Raw genomic sequence first — 18113 nt, forward strand, 5'->3', positions numbered from 1 at the left:
AAATACAGTCACCTAAAAGGAGCCCCAGCTACTGAGGTTTCAGAGGCGATCTCTGCAAACCGTTTCTGTGTCTCACATTTTGTCAAGCTATACAGTCATGACCTGCATTTGGGTCTACATCATATCCTGGCCAGAGTGGCTGCATGGGTTCTGGGCCTAATGCTCTACTGTTTCTTTCTTAAAATCTGGAATAATTTTTAAATGAAGGAACAGCATTTTCATTTTGCGCTGGGCCCCACAAATTATGTAGCCAGTCTTGATTCTGGGGGAAGAATGTCCAACATTAACATGATCAAACATAGATTCAAAAACAGGAACATGTGTATCCCCCCCTTGAAGCTGGGACACCAGTCTAAAGGGTGAGACAGCTCCAATTCTGCTTGCATGTTATACTAAGAACTTGCCATCAGTAGTTAGGGGTTACTTTAAACTCATTTGGATGAATGTCATGAGGCTAATTACAATCTTTTAACTTTTCACATAGAAAGAGATGTCTAATTTTTCACTTGTACAATTAAAACTTGTTTTTCTAAATTTTAGGATTTCTAGCACACATTTTTTTTAAAAAAAGGAAAGAAGTGAAAACCAACCTGTAAAATGCTATGACTCAATGAAGGAAGAAAGATTATAAAATGTATTTTTAATTTGTTTCTTATTTTACAGCTTATTCTATTTTCCCTAAGTTGCTATAACATTTTCAGTAGGTCCCTTTCATGTATGTGGGGTCTTTTGTTCAAGGCCTCAAATCTTCTGACCTGCATGAAGGACGAGTCTTTCTCCTCTTTTAAGCCTCATGATTTTCCTTGCTCAGCTGATGCAAAGCAATTTTCTTCAAGATTTTATTTTTTAATATGTTTTATTGATTATGCCATTACAGTTGTCCCATTTCACCCCCCTTCATTACCCTCCACCCTCCAAACCTGTCCCCCCCATTCTCCTTCTTTAGTTTATGTCCATGTGTCACAAGTTCTTTAGCTTCTATATTTCCCATACTATTCTTGCCCTCTCCCTGTTTTCTACCTACCATCTTTGCTATTTATTCTCTGTACCTTCTCCTCCTTATCCTCCTCCCACTCCCCTGTTGCTCAACCCTCCATGTTATCTCCATTTCTATGGTTCCACTCCTGATCTAGTTGTCCTCTTAGTTTGCTTTTGTTTTAGGTGTAGTTGTTAATACCTGAGTTTGCTGTCCTTTCACTGTTCATATATTTTATCTTCTTTTTCTTAGATAAGTCTCTTTAACATTTCATATAAAAAGGCTTGGTGATGATGAACTCCTTGAACTTGACCTTATCTGAGAAGCACTTTATCTGCCCTTCCATTCTAAATGAAAGCTTTGCTGGATAGAGCAATCTTGGATGTAGGTTCTTGCCTTTCATGACTTGGAATACTTCTTTCCAGCCCCTCCTTGCCTGCAAGGTCTCTTTTGAGAAACCTGCTGACAGTCTGATAGACACTCCTTTGTAGGTGACTGTCCCCTTATCTCTTGCTGCTTGTAGGATTCTCTCCTTCATTTGAATCTTGGCTAATGTAATTACGATGTGCCTTGGTGTGTTTCTTCTTGGGTCCAACTTCTTTGGGACTCTCTGAGCTTCTTGGACTTCCTGGAAGTCTATTGCCTTTGCCAGATTGCAAAAGTTCTCCTTTATTATTTGTTCAAATAAGTTTTCCACTTGTTGCTGTTCCTGTTCCCCTTCTGATACTCTTATAATTCAAATGTTGGAATGTTTAAAGATGTCCTGGAGGTTCCTAAGCCTCTCCTCATTTTTTTTTTTTTTTGAATTCTTGTTCTTCATTCTTTTCTGTTTGGTCATTTCTTTCTTCCTTCTGGTCCACTCCATTGATTTCAGTCCCAGATTTGTTTCCATCACTATTGGTTCCCTGTGCATTTTGTTTCATTTCACTTAGTGTTGCCTTCATTTTTTCATCTTATTTGTAACTAAAATCAACCAGTTCTGTGAGCATCCTGATCACCAGTGTTTTAAACTGTGCATCTGATAGGTTGGCTATCTCTTGGTCTCTTAGAATTACTGGCTCTGGGGTTCTGTGTTGTTTTTCTGCTTGAGCCATAATGCTTTTGTCTGTTTGCGCCTGTTACATATGAGGGGTGGAGCCTAGGTGTTCACCAGGGAGGGGCAACCCAGGATGCTGGGTTGTGCTGCTATATGTGGGGGTGTGGTCAGAGAGGGAGCAATGGCGCTTGTTCCATGCTCTCTCTCAGATTTTGGTCCTCTCTGCTGCTTCCAGCAAGCAAACTGGGCCCTTCTGGTGCTGGTTCCCGGGTGTGTGGGCTTGTATATGTTCTAGGACCCTGTGGGTCTTCCTAACGAACTCTCCTGTGAGGCTGGAAGCCTCTCCAGGCACCTCAAACCCAGAAAGTTTTTCCAATCGGTGCTTTTAGGCTTTATTTCCCATTGCTGGGGCTCTGGGTTGCGTGTTCTGTCTCACTGACCGTTTTTAAACCTGCCTGGTTTCTCTGCATGCAAATGTGTGACTGCGGTCAGCCAGCCAGCTGCCTTGAGAGCCTTATTGGGTTTCCATCTGTGCCCACCTGGGTTGCCAATCACTGCCTCTTCCTGCCAGGAGCAATCTCTGCTGCCGCCACCACTACTTCTTTTACCAATCTGGATGAATGGTTCGTTGTTGTTGGACTTAAGTACAGCTTACTTTTCTGTCTTTTTGGATACATTTTTGTTACTAAATCTTTGTTGTCCTTAAATTTGGTTGTGCAAGGAGGTACAGTGTTTCCACCTACGCCTCCATCTTGGCTGGAAGTCTTCTTCATGACTTTGTTATTAGAGGTTTTGTTTCCCTTCTAAGAACTAAAAACTGTACGTTTGAGTACAGTGAAATAAAGCTTGTTACTACTAGAACTTTCAAGACTCAAACTTAGTTTAGAGGACTTAGTATTTATTCAACAGACTAAATTTCAATTCTTCCTGGGGGATAAATTCAAAATCTAAAACAAATGAGCAGAAGGAAAATCATGTTAAAAGGCTATATGCTTCAGTGATAACTCCCTCATTTAGGGAGCTAAACATTCACTATAAAAAACATTGTATTTGAATCTTAGAGGAAACTAGACCTTGGCTAAGCTAAAGATGGGCAGAAAGCACTTGAGTCCACTTTGATTTGTTTTGATCGTAATGATTAGCATTGTAATTTAAATACTCCACTGCTAGATAAAATGGGGAAGTTTTTGTGTTCCAAAAGATCAAGAATGGAGATGCCTATATCAGTGGGAGTGAGGTCTACACACCCCAAGAGTCCCAAGACCATTTCAAGCAATCCTAAAGATCAAAATTACTTCTGCAATAAAATATTAAGATGTCATTTGACTTTACTATGCTGACACTTGTACCAATGTTGCAAAGCAATGGTGACTAAAACTGCCTAGGCCTTGGCCTGAGTCAATATCCCTAACTGTGCAAGCAGTTCCATTAAATTCATCACTACCCTGTACTAGTATTTAGTTAAAAAAAAAAAAAAGCCAAGGACTTCCCAAGCAATGGGAAATAAAGCCTAAAAGCACCGATTGGAAAAACTTTCTGGGTTTGAGGTGCCTGGAGAGGCTTCCAGCCTCACAGGAGAGTTCGTTAGGAAGACCCACAGGGTCCTAGAACATATACAAGCCCACACACCCGGGAACCAGCACCAGAAGGGCCCAGTTTGCTTGCTGGAAGCAGCAGAGAGGACCAAAATCTGAGAGAGAGCATGGAACAAGCGCCATTGCTCCCTCTCTGACCACACCCCCACATATAGCAGCACAACCCAGCATCCTGGGTTGCCCCTCCCTGGTGAACACCTAGGCTCCACCCCTCATATGTAACAGGCGCAAACAGACAAAAGCATTATGGCTCAAGCAGAAAAACAACACAGAACCCCAGAGCCAGTAATTCTAAGAGACCAAGAGATAGCCAACCTATCAGATGCACAGTTTAAAACACTGGTGATCAGGATGCTCACAGAACTGGTTGATTTTAGTTACAAATAAGATGAAAAAATGAAGGCAACACTAAGTGAAATGAAACAAAATGCACAGGGAACCAATAGTGATGGAAACAAATCTGGGACTGAAATCAATGGAGTGGACCAGAAGGAAGAAAGAAATGACCAAACAGAAAAGAATGAAGAACAAGAATTCAAAAAAAAAAAAAATGAGGAGAGGCTTAGAAACCTCCAGGACATCTTTAAACATTCCAACATTTGAATTATAAGAGTATCAGAAGGGGAACAGGAACAGCAACAAGTGGAAAACTTATTTGAACAAATAATAAAGGAGAACTTTTGCAATCTGGCAAAGGCAATAGACTTCCAGGAAGTCCAAGAAGCTCAGAGAGTCCCAAAGAAGTTGGACCCAAGAAGAAACACACCAAGGCACATCGTAATTACATTAGCCAAGATTCAAATGAAGGAGAGAATCCTACAAGCAGCAAGAGATAAGGGGACAGTCACCTACAAAGGAGTGTCTATCAGACTGTCAGCAGGTTTCTCAAAAGAGACCTTGCAGGCAAGGAGGGGCTGGAAAGAAGTATTCCAAGTCATGAAAGGCAAGAACCTACATCCAAGATTGCTCTATCCAGCAAAGCTTTCATTTAGAATGGAAGGGCAGATAAAGTGCTTCTCAGATAAGGTCAAGTTCAAGGAGTTCATCATCACCAAGCCTTTTTATATGAAATGTTAAAGAGACTTATCTAAGAAAAAGAAGATAAAATATATGAACAGTGAAAGGACAGCAAACTCAGGTATTAACAACCACACCTAAAACAAAAGCAAACTAAGAGGACAACTAGATCAGGAGTGGAACCATAGAAATGGAGATAACATGGAGGGTTGAGCAACAGGGGAGTGGAAGGAGGATAAGGGGGAGAAGGTACAGAGAATAAATAGCAAAGATGGTAGGTAGAAATAGACACGGGGAGGGTAAGAATAGTATGGGAAATATAGAAGCTAAAGAACTTACAAGTAGGACACGCGGACATGAATTAAAAGGGGGAATGTGGGTGGGAGTTGGGGTGCAGGGTGGAGGGAAGTGAAGGGGGAAAAGGGGACAATGTAATAATATAATCAATAAAATATATTTTAAAAAATAGGCAAAGGACTTGAACAGACACTTCTCTAAGGAGAATATACAGAGGCTCCAGAGACACATGAAAAGATGCTCAATATCACTAGCTATCAGAGAGGTGCACGTTAAAACCACAATGAGATACCACTTCACACCAGTCAGAATGACCATCATAAATAAAGCAACAAACAAGTGTTGAAGAGGTTATGGGGGAAAGGTGGGATTGCAGACTGGTACAACCACTATGGAAAACAGCATGGAATCTCTCAGAAAACTAAAAATGGAGCTGCCTTTTGACCCAGCAGTTCCACTGCTAGGATTATATTCTAATAACCCTGAAACACCAATCCAAGAGAATCTATGCACCCCAATGTCCATAAGCAGAATTTACAATAGCCAAATGCTGGAAGCAACCTAACTGCCCATCAGTAAATGAATGGATTGAAAAACTATGGTGCATTTACACAGTGGAATTGTATGCAGCAGAAAGAAAGAAGGAGCCCCTACCCTTTGTGACAGCATGGATAGCACTGGAGAGCATTATGCTAAGTGAAATAAGCCATGTGGTGAAAGCCAAATATCATATGATCTCACTTTTAACTGGAACCTAATCAACAAAATAAACAAGCAAGCAAAACATAACCAAGGACATTGAAATTGACAACAGGCTGACAGTGACCATAGGGAAGTGGATAATGGGGGAAAAGGGTGAAGGGTTTACAGGAACAATTGTAAAGGACATATAGACAATAACAAGGAGGGGGTGAAAACAGGGGAAGAATGGGGGGGAAAGGCAAAAAACTGTACTTGAACAACAATAAAGAAAAAGGTGATGTTAAACCATAAAAAGACATGAGGAAATTTCAACTTAAATGCATGTTAGCATATGAAAGACCTCATACTATATGATTCCAAATAGATGACATTCTTGAAAAGGCAAAACTATGGAGACAGTAAAAAGATCAGCGATTTTGATGAGTTTGGGGTGGGGAACCAGGAAGGAGGGATGAAGAGATGGAGCTCAGAGGAAATACTCTGTATGATGTTGTAATGATGGATACATGTCATTATACATTTGTTTAAACCCACAGAATATGCAACAGAAAAAGCTGAATCATAATGCAAACTGCAGACTTTAAATGATTATGATGTGCCAACATAATTTCATCAATTATAACAAATGTACCACTGAAGCATGGGATGTGGATAATAAAGAAGGCTATGCATTGGGGGGACAGAAAGTACATAGAAACTTTCAGTACCTCCCCCTCAATTTTGCTCCAGATCTAAAACTGTTGTAAAAAATAAAGTCAATAAAAATTTTAACATAGTTAAGAAGTACATGAGAACCAGTAGGGTTTGAAAAATCTGTGATTTTGCATTCACTATTAATTCAAAGTCCATTCAATAAAATACTATTGAAGGTCTTCTGAGGGAAAAAATAAAAGATTTAAACAATTACAATTTTTAAATTAACAAAATTAAAAAATTGTTATTAAAGTTTTTTTCTTGCCTTGACAAGTGTGGCTCAATAGGTGAGGTGTTGTCACACAAGGCAAAAGGTCACCAGTCCAATTCCTTGTCAGGGCACATGCCTTGACTGCTGGCCAGGTTCCTGGTTGGGGGTATGTATGAGAGGCAACGGATCAATGTTTCTCTCGCACAGCAATGTTTTTCTCACTCTCTTTCTCCCTCCCTTTCCCTCTTTCCAAAAATAAATAAATAAAACATTTAAACATTTTACTTTCTTTCCTAAAAAGTGCCATCTCCCAAAACCTGCCATCTCCCCCACTATGAAAATCCATATTTTAAATAAACAGTTTTTTTAAAAATAGATTCTTTTGTAAACTAATGAGATATATCTTTTTGTTCAGTTGGCAAATTAAACTGTCATGAACACTAAATTTGTCATATAAAACCACTGAATAACAATATTAGTAGAGGATGTTGTTTTCTAAGCTGTGTCTGTCTAACCCACATATGGACTTCTAGACCAACTACTTGACCAATCTTTTTCACCCACTCATAATCCATCCTCATAAATAAGATCCCAACAAAAATTCCAGAGGTACCTGTTCCAGAAAGAAATAAGCAAAGATGAACTATCTGAAAGTGAATGTCTCTGTCCTGGGCTCTGGGCATCTCCTGCCTCACCAATGACTAACACTGGTGCCCAAGGACCCACTGACTGGTGCCTTCCTTTCAGCTGCCCCTAATGTGACTTTTTCCTTCCCTTTCCTAAGCACATTAAGGCTTCACTAAAACAAAGTGCCTACAATTACATTTTGGCAGGGAACAAACTCATCAAATCTTGACACCATTGTCTATTTTTGCCTTTATAGGCTATTTGATTCCTAAAGTTCCAGTTAGAATTCTAAAGGAAAAATATGCTTTTTACAAGAAACTCTATTAGTGGTCAACATTCTTTGAAAATCCTTTCACTTTTCTCATTTTTAATAGAAAAAGAGGGAGTTTTAAGCCATTTTCTAAAAGAATTTGCCCTTTTTTTTCTTAAGCAGAATCTCATTGCTGTTGGCATTTAAGCTTTTCATGCTTATTATTCTCAATATCCTAATGTGTGGTTTATAGTGTGGTTTTGAAGACTGGCCAATTTGAAATTCAAAACGTTGTTTCCACTATTACTGAGGGAAACAGAACTGTTTAACTTTGGGTCATCATGACACCGAATTTCCCAAACCCAGGGCTTTTACCTCCTAATCAGTCAGCATTTATTTAGTGTAACCCAGCGATTTTCTACCGGTGAGTCACAAGGATGTTTAAAACATGCAATACCTGATTATTTAGTCAGGGACACTGACCTCTTTTCCCTTAGATTTCTAAATAAAAAAATGACAACAGCCAATACAACAATAACCATCTGATATGAAAGAATCAAAACCATAAAATTATACCTAATTTTTTGTCAAACTGGCAAAACCACAGGATTTTAGTAATTAGTTTATGTGTGCCATGAGGTGAAAAAGGTTGACAATTGCTGGTATAACCAAATTCTTACTGGCCAAATTATGTCTTTTAGGGGGGAAAATGCCCAATTGAGTGGTTGACTGTTTAAGTTGGCCAAACACAAATAGTGTTGAAAGAATGATTTGTTTGGGCAGATTCCTAGAGCTAAAAGCAATTTATATAACATTTAACTTTACAAATGCTTAACTTTTATCCAGAGAATATGTTCCCACAATCAGATGAACTGCTGATATTTACATTATTCCAGCTATCTTTCATCTCACTAACGATATGAGCATCTTATAAGGAGTGTGGATCCTTGCTTTCACAAACATACTTGAAGAACTAGACAGTAATATTTTTTCTAAAACCCCACATTTACTATGTAATAGAGACAGGGTCACTAAAATGAAACCTGACAGCTAAGACCCCACAATTATAAATTCTATAAACTAAGAGACCTACTTTCATTACACAGGTTAACTGTAGTTTTATTAGTTTGATATCCAAGTTCATTTAAAATATAAATCCAAAATACCAAAATTCAAAACATTCCAAGATTTTATATGCACTGTAAAATGAGAGATCATTGACTTCGATTTGTATGTGTTATAATTCACTGCATAGGAGATTTTTCTATGCTTCCAGTCAAAGAAAATTACAGACATTTGAGTTGAGGATGAGATATTCTACTTGAGGTATAATATAATGAAAACAAAAACAGTCTCAAGAAACCATGACAATTTTATGGCAATATGATTTCTATGTGGCCTAATGCCTTCTCAAGGCTGAGGTCTCATAACCAAGACATAGAAGCCAAGACCATTTGAGGACAATTGTTTTTTACAAAGGCATATGCCAAAAGAATAAAGTAAGTAAAACTGAATGATTCTCACCTCTAAAAATTTTCATCTAGATATAGGCCAATATCCCTGATGAGCATGGAGCTAAAACCCTCAACAAAATATCAGAAAACTGAAGACAGCAATGAATCAGAAAGATCATCCACCATGATCAAGTAGGATTTATTTTGGGAATGCAGGGTTGGTACAACATCTGCAAATCAAGAAATGTGATTCACCACATAAACAAAATGAAGGATAGAAGTCACATGATCATATCAATAGATGCAGAAAACGCATTTGATAAAATTCAGGACCCATTTATGATAAAACTCTCAGCAAAGTGGTAATAGATGGAACATACCTAAACATAATAAAGGCTATATATGACAAATCTACTGCCAGCATCATATTCCATGTACAAAAACTACAAGTGTTCCCCTTAAGACCGCGAACAAGATGGGGATGTTCACTTTCACCTCTCTTGTTCACCATAGTACCTGAAGTCCTAGACATCAGACAAGAAGAAATAAAAAGCATCTAAACTGGAAAGGAAGAAGTAAACCTGTCTTTATTTGTAGGTGACATGATACTGTACATAGAGAACCCTAAAGATTCCACCAAAAAACTAGTAGAATAAGTGAATTCAGCAAAGTAGCAGGATACAAAATTAATATTCAGAAATCAGTTATATTTTTATATGCCAATAATGAACTAACAGAAAGGGAAATGAAGAAAACAATCCCACTTACAATTGCTTCTAAAAGAATAAGATACCTAGGAATAAATCTACGCAAGGATGTAAAAGACCTGTACTTGGAAAATCGTAAGACATTGAAGAAATTGAAGAAGATACAAATAAGTGGAAGCACATACCATGCTCATGAATAAGAAGAATTAGCATCATTAAAATGTACATTCTACCCAAAGCAATCTATAGAATCAACACAATTCCTATCAAGATTCTGATTATGTATTTCACAGAACTAGAACAAACATTTCAAAAATTTATATGAAACCATAAAAGGTCCCACATAATGGCAGTGACCCAGAGAAAGAAGAACAAAGTTGGAATCACACTATCTAATATCAAACTATACTATAAGGCTAAAGTAATCAAAACAGCCTGGTACTGGCATAAACACAGACATGTAGAGCAATGGTACAAAATAGAGAGTCCTTTATAGTCAATTGATATTCAAAAAAGAAAGGAAACACATACAATGGTCTAAAGATAGTTTATTCAATAAACAGTGTTGGGAAAATTGGACAGATACATGCAGAAACATTAAACTGGACCACCTCCATGCACCACACATAAGAATAAATTCAAAATGGATCAAAGACTTAAATGTTAGACTCAAAACCATAAAAATCCTAGAAGAGCCCTGGCTGGTGTAGCTCAGTGGATTGAGCTCAGGCCTGCGAAGCAAAGGGTCGCTGGTTCGATTCCCAGTCAGGACACGTGCCTGGGTTGCAGTCCAGGTCCCCAGTAGGGGACACATGAGAGGCAACCACACATTGATGTTTCTCTCCCACTCTTTCTCCTTCCCTTCCTCTGTCTTTAAAAATAAGTAAAATAAAATATATTTTTAAAAATCCTAGAAGAAAACAAAGGCAGCAAAATCTTGGACATTGCTCATTGCTTTATATGACACCTCAGGCACGGGAAACAAAAGAAAAAAATAAACAAATGGTACTACATCAAACTAAAGTTTTTCACAGCAAAGGAGACCATCAACAAAGTAAAAAGACAACCCACAGAATGGGAGAACATATTCACCAATACATCTGATAAGAAGTTAATATAAAAAATGATAAAGAACTTACAAAACTCAACACCAAAAAAACAAACAATCCAATTTAAAAATTGACCTAAATAGATACTTCTCCAAAGAGGACATACTGTGGCCAACAGGCATCTGAAAAGATGCTCCACATTACTAGTCATAGAGAAACACAAATTAAACCCATGAGATACCATCTCACACCTGTCAGAATAAATCAGAAAACATGTGCTGGCAAGGATATGGAGCAAAGGGAACCCTTTTGCACTGTTGGTGGGAATGCAGATTGGTGCAGCCACTGTGGAAAGCAGTACGGAGGTGCCTCAGAAAAATAAAAAATGGATCTGCCTTTTGACCCAGTAGATCCCATTTCTGGAAATATATCCAAATAAACCCAAAACACTAATTCAAAAGAACATAAGCACCCCTATGTTCATTGCAGCATTATTTACAATTGCCAATATATGGAAGCAGCCCAAGTGTCCAACAGTAAATGAGTGAATAAAAAACTATGGGACATTTACGTAATGGAATACTACTTGGCCGTAAAAAACAAGAAAATTTTACCCTTTGCAACAACATAGATGGACCTGGAGAATATTATGCTAAGTGAAATAAGCCAATCAGAGAAAGACAAATACCATATGATTTTACTCATATGTGGAATCTAATGAGTAAACTGAGATAACAAGCAAAATAGAGACAGACTCATAGATGCAGGATCACAGCTATAGGGTGGGAGAATGAGGGTGGAGGGATTGAGCCAAAAGGAAAAAGGACTCATAGACATGGACAACAGTGTGGTGATTTTGGGGGGTGGGTTTAGGTTGGTAACGGGAGACTAAATGGTAATGGAAAAATAGAATAAAAATTATATATAAAGTAAAAATAAAAATTTTCCTCTAGATACATTTTCAACCTTGTATGAAAACGAGAAGGTAACATTATTGTTGACTAACACAGTTTCATGGAGACACTAGGAGACTCAATAAATTGCAAAGAGATTGAAATCTGGCAAGAATTTGGGATTTTCAGAGAAGCCACATTCCATTTTAGAAAGAGCAAAATTCCAGAACACTAAAGGATCTTAGAAATGCTCTAATAAAGTCACTCCTCATACAGATAACAAAATGGGATCTCAGGGAATTTAATGTGATAAGCATTTATTTATTTTTTTAGAGATAAGACTTGTACCCAGGTCTCCTGACCTGCCTCTAACACGCTTTGTTCTATGCCTGGGTCGTCCAAGGAAAATCCTCAGTTGCCCTTATCTTCACATTACAAAGGTTTTGTGCAACAAAAATACATTTCGCTAGTTTGGAATCCAACATAAAGTTTTCAGGTCCCAGGACTAGCCCCAAAAACCTCATATGTGCACATAAAGCAGTAGTATGCTCAAAAAAATTAAATAAAAATCTACACCAACTATTGAATTTATTGTTTCAACTCAAAATGCCAGAAGCAATGGAATCAGAGACATCTAGTCTCTGGGCACCCCTCCAGCTCCATATCACAACTGATCATCCTGCAGAGAGGAGTTGGGCTCCACTGGGTGAGGAGTGGGGAAACTTGAGTTTCTAAAGGTGAAACTTTATAACCCCAGTGAACACATCTGTTATATACCCTAAGATGGCTTCCTAGTCACCATGTTTATTTTCCATCAGGATAAAGATCACTTCCTTTTGCTCTATCTTCCGTCACCATCTAGTACTTCGGATCAGTGTTCTTCTCTCTGCCCTACTCTTACCCTCAATGCAGTCTCAAATTCTAATGTGACCTAAATATCCTTCTGCCCTTAAAATGAATGCTCAAGCAGTATTTTTATTGCTTTCCAAAGAGTTATACTTCCATCAGCAGTGAGGAAGAATAAAATGGCTCTCTTCTGCTCCTCCAGCCCAGTCCCTTTTATTTTCTTCAAATCCTAATGGAGTTCCTCTAGGAGTTTGAAGGCTTAAATTCTCATGGCCAGATTCACCCTAGTTTTAGGATTTCTGGAGCATCTCAGTGGATTGAAGTAAGACTCTGAAAAGCAGGGAATTTTAGGAAGTTGGAGTGATGAGAACTTGAAGGATATATGCATCTGGGAAGCTACAGGGAGGAAGGAAGATGTAGTCCTTTGGCCACTGAACCCATATCTAACAGTTGTCCCTGGTGGCTTGTGGAGTGCATACACAGCAGAGCCTTTAATTGTGCTTCAGTATTTTCATGTCTGCTTACTCTGAACTAGAGTGTTGGGTGCTTGAGGAGAAAGCGCGTGACATATCCCCTCATGCTGTCAGTACTGAATAGACAGTGACTAATAAACACTTAAGACTGCTTGGGAGCTTCTAAGCCTCTTCAATGTCATGACCTTCTTCAAATGGGAATAAAGTGTATTTCATTGTGCCAAAATCTGGGCAAGTCATAAACAGCCATGAACAGTAGTGTTTTTCACTCTTTATATATTTGTGTTTGGTTCTTTTCTCCTACTTTGAGGGGAGTGCTTTTGAGGCAATCTCCTAATTAAAAGGTGTTGTGGAAGCTGCTACTGAACAGATCAACACACCTGCTGGCATTGTGCCATTCCAGCTTGCACAGCTGACCACTTAGACAAATGTCTGGCTCAAATCAGAAGGAGAAATATAAGTTTTGCCCTTCAGGGACTTGCACTGCCTTCCAAAGCTGAGTTTTCAAATTCCAGGTGCTGGCATTGATCCCTTTACTAATTAAGTATGTGCTGTTTTGAGAAATAGGCTGTTCTTTTTTGCTTTTTTTTTGGCTAGGATGACAATATCTATTCCTCATAAGAACCTGTTTCTGAAACCACTCATTGTGGAAAGCTGCTGGCTCCTGTCCAAAGAGCACATTTTGAAAGCTTTTGGTATTCCCTGAAAAGGTCCATCAAGGATATTGGATGTACATCTTTCAGTATGGATATTTCAGAATATAGTCCAGAACGTCACACTTAGAAGTAAATAGGATGGTCCTCAAGGGGGAACCTAGGGAAGGACAATGAAGACATAAATAACCCTCCACAATTCAGGGTGGGGAGGGGGAGCTATTATGGGACTGTCCTAAAATCAGATTCCTAAAACAATGGGCAGAGTTCTGATTCAACTTACAAAAAGGGCCTTTTAAAACTCTTAGAAATTGGCAAGGTATTACATGAAGAAGAGTGGAAAACTATGGTCTACCTTTTCTGAAGGCAGAATATGCAGGATGTCAAGGAGACCAACAACAGAACTCTGAGATTCTGACTATTGGCAAATACTGAAACTTTTATTGCAAAAGACTCTGGAACCTTCCTTGTCTATCCTGAAATAGCATTGATTCCTACCTTTACAAAGCAGGCCCTGTGAACTAAGCCAAGAGCAATGCACCAGCCTCAAGATTTGCAGGCTTCCTGTTAGCCTATGACCACAGCATTTTAATAATTTAATCTTTTTGATACATCCCAATGATAATCTTGTTTGTTCAAGGCCTCAGAGGAAACCTTCAAATTCTCTGGCTACCTTTCATGGTCTGAAATACTATGCTGAACATGTCTTGTTAGAAATAAGCATGGAAAATGCCATCAACAGGGAAGGTTGCCAAGCTTCCCTTTCAGCTCTGAAGGTTGTAAGGTCCATGCTTCACTGTCCTTTCAGTGTTGTGATTTCATTTCTATAGGATTTATTATGCTATATAGGCAGTGGATATGACTCAAATCACTCTGCAGTTTAAAAGTAGCAGAGAGACTGGCCATACCTACTGGAAATGGAGTTGTTATCAGTTTAGTCTGCCCTATCAAAACTTGATAAGGTATGAAACTGGCCCGCATTGGTGAGCATGAAATAAAGTACTGGGTTGGCCAAAAAGTTTTCTTGGTTCCGTAAGAAGGTGCTTGTAGTGCTTAGCTGTCTTTAAAATCATTCAAAACAATTTTGTTAGATTGTACTGTGACAGCTGTCATATGAGCAGGCACTATAAAGAAAACTTAAAAGAAGTGGAGAATTTTTGCATAGAAATTTAAATACTGAAAATGGAAGAAAATAAGCAATATTTTGGGCATATTATGCTTTACTCTTTTTTTAAAGATTTTATTTATTTATCTTTAGAGGGAAAAGGAAGGAGAGAGGGAGAGAAACATCAATGTATGGTTGCCTTTTGTGCATCCCCTGCTAGGAACTGGCCTGCAGGGAACTGGCCTGCAGGGAACCGGCCTGCAACCCAGGCATGTGCCCTGACTGGGAATCGAACCGTGATTGTCTGGTTTGCAGGCCCGTGCTCAATCCACTAAGCTACAGCAGCCAGGGCTGCTTTATTCTTTCAAGAAAGGTAAAAACACAACTGAAATACAAAAAAAAGATTTGTGCAATGTATGGAGAAGGTGCTGTGACTGATCCAATGTGTCAAAAGTAGTTTGCGAAGTTTCATGTTAGAGACTGTAGATGATGCTCCACATTCATGTAGACCAATTGAAGTTGATAGTGATCAAATGGAGAGATTAATTGAGAACAGTCAATGTTATACTATGTGGGAGATAGTCAACATAATCAAAATATCCAAATCAATAAAGTTATTGGTGAAAATGAAAAATGTGTTTTATTAAATGGACTTTTTTGGCCAACCCCATACATTCTTCAGAAATGTAATTGATATCTGGCTTTAGAAACATCTCAACCAAAGAGAAAAACCACATGATTTTTTTTAGAATTCACACATATTAAGAATGATGAAAATATGGTAATTTGGTTAGCAAGAACATAGGGATAAAAGGGTTTAATATTCAGAAGCAGGATGTCATAGCAGTCACATTTGGATTTAGATCCTGATTTTGCCACTTGCTTACTGTAAGACAAGGGGCAAATTACTTTTCTGTCATCTTCCTCGTATTTTAAATGAGTACAATAATATCTGCCTTGAAAGGGCAAAGGCAATGACACAGATGAAGCAAAAAGCTCATCTGCAATTATCATACTTCTCCTGGCCATTAGTGCAGTGTGCTCTGGTGGAATTTCTAAATAAAAGTACCACAGTGAATTATAACTATTCCTTAGCCTTTTCTCCTCCACAAACTGAATTTTTCTAATTCAACTTGGTATGTCCCTCTCACCACTTATCCCTTTTCTGCTGAATCTGGCACTGTAAAGCCTCAATAAATGTTTGATGAATGAATTCATGAATAAGTAAAGAACACATAAAGCCCTGGCTGGTGTAGCTCAGTGGATTGAGCGTGGGCCTGCGAACCAGACAATGCAGTTCGATTCCCAGTCAGGGCACATACCTGGGTTGCAGGCCGGTTCTCTGCAGGCCAGTTCCCAGCAGGGGATGCATGAAAGGCAACCATACATTGATGTTTCTCTCCCTCTCTCCTTCCCTTCCCCTCTAAAGATAAATAAATAAAATCTTTATAAAAAAAAAGAACACACAGATCATTTTTAAATGGAAGCAGAAGAAAAAATAAACTACTGTGTGGAATACTTCTTAATAACTGGTAACAACAGATCACTGTCCTTGGCAAACAATTAAAATCTGGAGAAACAAAGAAAACACCAAAATATATCTTTAGCAATAGTAAGATAAAAGGAAAATGGAATGGGGGAGGGGAAGTACTACTGTAGCTGCCAACAACTGCTCTGATAAAGATAATTCAAAATCCTTGCCAATTTTTGTTCTCTTTAGTGTATGGCTAAAGCAGTCTTCGAAATAAATAAGCCAAAATTACTTGGCACATTTACTTGTAAGAAAATACAGAGTGAAATTAAATGGAGGTTGATTCTCTCCCATGCTTTGTGAAAACCTATCTTTCTAAAACATTTTAAGATGCACCTGTCTGGGTTCTTAATACTGTGCCTGCTACCCGCCGTATGTGCTTTTCTTTTCCAAATATTTTGCTTAATATGGTGGAGAGGCTGAAAGCCAATTTGTTTTCATGGATTAAAAACTTGTTTTTGTATTTTATTTTTAATAATAATAATTAAGGAATACCCATCAGCAGATGCTACACTGAAAACGAGTAAACGGAATACTGTTTTTATTATATTTTACTTTAGAAAAGAATATCTTCGTTTTCATGTCTTTCATCAGACCACGATCCAAATATTTTCAAAAGTAGAGTATTATGGCATTAAATAGGTAGCAGCCTAGAAGCCTGATTCCCTAACCAAAAGACAAGTGGCTGCCAACAGACTTGAGTCAAGGGGCAAATGTCAAAAGACGCATACTTATCAGCGCTTCTTGGGAGACTGCCAAATATTCCGCGTTCTGCTCCCCTACACTCCTCCATCTCCTGGCAACCCGGGCACGCAGCTGCTCCAGCCTCCCCGCTGCTACGGCAACCGGGCTGTGGCCCGGGCAGCAACAGCGCACATCCTTTGTGTAAGCAATCAGGCGCGCACCCCCTCTGCACCTGCTGGGCTGCCGAAACTTTTCAGACCTCCACCCTACTTCTCTACACCATCTTTTACCCAGAGTCACTGATCCTCGCCTCCCCCTACCCTTATTTCTAAAAAAAAAAAAAAAAGTCCCACGCACACAGAATTTCAGTCACCAGCTGCTTGGTGGTCCCAGCTCCAAAAGTCACAACTGGCACAGAAAAAGCACTCACCTTTTCCATTATTCTTCCTAACTAGCAAGGGGGTCTTTGGAGAGCTCTACTCATCCAGCGACGAACTCCAAGTGGAAAGGAAGTCCGGGGGAAGCAGCTGGGAACTTCGTCCCAGCGAGCGCCACCCCGAGGGCCCCGCGCCCTGCACATTTTCACCACAAAAGGCGGGGACCTTCAGGCCACTTAGTCCAGAGATGGTGAACCCGTCCGACAGTTACCTTCCTGGTCAGAATTTGGATTGGCTCTGAAGGGCTATTCAGATGCCACATTTCCCTGACGTTGAATAACTCCACCCGCTCATCCTCAGGGGAGAGTTGGGCTTTCCAGACCCGGGCTGGGCTATTGTTTGTTGCTCTCGGCAGGGCGCGGTGAGGTGTAGGAACTGCAGTCTTGAGTCCTCTTCAGGACCTCTCAAGTTGAGTTTCTTGCCGGGTTGCCCCGCCCCCGCCCCCACCATCCGGCTTCCGCCCCGCCCCTTATTTTTGCATATTCATAAGGAGGAGAAGTCTGTTTTCAGCGGTTTCTCATCCCCAGGGTTGAGGAAACCGAAACAATTGGGGACGCTGTGATTTGGAAGGAAACACTAAGAAAAGAATAGATTGAGAAAAATAAGTAGTAATATGAATAAAAAGACCAATATAGAATTCCTGTTTCACAATTTCTTCCCCCACGTTCAGGCGCCTAAGAGAGGGTGGGTGTATAAACTCGCACACACACGGGCCATCTCTCAATGCCTAAATTGAGCAAAGGAAATTTCAAAGAAAGTCCAGATTAAATCCCTTGGTCTTATTTATAGTATTAGGCTAGTTGGGAGATTTTTTTTTTTTGCCAAGGATTTTTTTTTGCCAAGGATTTTGTATGTTTGAACTACATACAAAACAATG

At 39.2% G+C, this 18113-nt stretch overlaps 1 protein-coding gene across 7 annotated transcripts in view; it reads right to left on the reverse strand.

Annotated features, from left to right (window-relative positions):
• The window catches only part of SPATA13 (spermatogenesis associated 13), a 337287-nt gene extending 319651 nt beyond the window's left edge, over window positions 1-17636 (reverse strand). For all 7 annotated transcript variants that reach the window (XM_053662837.1, XM_053662833.1, XM_053662834.1 and 4 more), the window contains exon 1: window positions 17230-17636. The gene's annotated coding sequence lies outside the window, so the exon portion shown is untranslated. The remainder of the gene's footprint in view (window positions 1-17229) is intronic.
• Window positions 17637-18113: the final 477 nt, after the last annotated feature.

Source organism: Artibeus jamaicensis, unplaced genomic scaffold (assembly GCF_021234435.1).
Source record: "Artibeus jamaicensis isolate MK-2021 breed Jamaican fruit bat unplaced genomic scaffold, CSHL_Jam_final contig_1028, whole genome shotgun sequence".
NCBI classification, from domain to species: domain Eukaryota; kingdom Metazoa; phylum Chordata; class Mammalia; order Chiroptera; family Phyllostomidae; genus Artibeus; species Artibeus jamaicensis.